The following is a 1,459-nucleotide window of genomic DNA, read 5'->3' as shown; positions in this document are numbered from 1 at the left end:
GGGAGGATTTCTATACGCCAAGTACTGAAGTGAAGTATTTTCAATGAATTAAACTCATTTGGTTTATTAAATAATCCTTGCAAGATAGGTCTGGTTCTTGAGTCTGTTTTACTGAAAGGGATATTGAGGCTTAGCATTATTACATGAACTCACTCCTAGACCACTCAAATCCATGTCTCAGGCAGTGCATCCCACTTTCTGGCAGTTGCTAATGACTCAGAGAGGACTCACTGCAGAGAGCACTCAGCCCACAGGATGGAGCGAGGAAGCCATGAGGTCAGGGTACATAATACAAACAGTGGGTGACTGGTATGCAGTACAAAAGGCCAGCCTCCCATATCGGGTATGGAGAGTTTATGCCAATTTGATAAACAATACCAGTTAAGGAAATAAAATACTAGTAAATTCCTTCAACCATTCATTACAATAGTAGCAAATGCAAATCAAATCAAAGGAGCTCAAGTTATCTTTCTAAGCACTCAATTCTTAATAGTAAAAACATAATCTGTTACGATGCACAAGTTCTAACAAAGCAGTAGAGGTCCTGAGGAAGAAAGAACCAACCCCACTGCCATTAATCCATCAGAAATTACTGGGTATCTAAATTAGATTCCCATTAACAAGAGTATCAGTGATACTACACGAAGTCCCAAATCAATTATATTACTGAACGAAAATCTTAAATTTGCTTTTCAGGTTCTAAACTAGGCCTGTGACTTTCAAGAAATAGTTAATATATGAACATTTTAGAACCCCAAAGAATAAAGACTAAATTAGTTTTCATCTTGTTTTCATTTTAGTTTTCATCAGTTTCATTTAACATTCTAACCAGAATAGTTTTTGAAATGTTAAATCATAAAAAATATTCAAAACCTAGTTTTTTGCAGGTAAATATTCAGTGATGTCTTTCTGACTTATAATCAGCAAAACTAAGATAAGAATGTATGCATCCCTCATACACTATGAAATTCTAGGAATTTAATTTTAATTCAAACTTTCAGTTTCATTTAGATGCCTAAGCAAAGAACGAACTAACATGCAGCAGCACTCACCATAGCAAGTGCACCATGGACTTCCGCACCCACACTTCACCGGTAAGTTTTATGACTCTTACGACTCTTTTTTTTTTTGGTCTTTTTGAAGTAGGGTCTCCCTGTAGCCCCAGCTGTCCTGGAACTCACTATATAGACCAGGCTGGCCTTGAACTCACAAAGATCTGCCTGCCTCTGCCTCCCAAGTGCTGGGACTACAGGCGTGTGCCACCACGCCCGGCTATAACTCTTATTTTTTGACATTAGAATTCATACAACTTAGGAAGGGTAGATGAAGATTATTTAGTAAGTCTTTGTCAATACCAAACCTCTGAGAATATTCTTCTATGATGAAGCACCTAACTGTTCAGGAGTTATGTTAACCACTTAGAGATCTGTTAAAAGCTTCATGAAGGCATTTTTGAAAC

The 1,459-nt window shown here is 37.4% G+C and overlaps 1 protein-coding gene across 1 annotated transcript in view; it reads right to left on the bottom strand.

Annotated features, from left to right (window-relative positions):
* LOC103740343 (CD109 antigen) overlaps positions 1-1,459 on the bottom strand; it is a gene marked incomplete at its 5' end in the record, with an annotated part of 57,947 nt that overhangs the window by 2,797 nt on the left and 53,691 nt on the right. The gene's annotated exons all lie outside the window — the stretch shown is intronic.

The sequence above is a fragment of the Nannospalax galili genome, unplaced genomic scaffold, assembly GCF_000622305.1.
Source record: "Nannospalax galili isolate Female #2095 unplaced genomic scaffold, S.galili_v1.0 scaffold1601, whole genome shotgun sequence".
Classification (NCBI taxonomy): domain Eukaryota; kingdom Metazoa; phylum Chordata; class Mammalia; order Rodentia; family Spalacidae; genus Nannospalax; species Nannospalax galili.
This window is presented reverse-complemented; position numbering and strand designations above follow the sequence as displayed.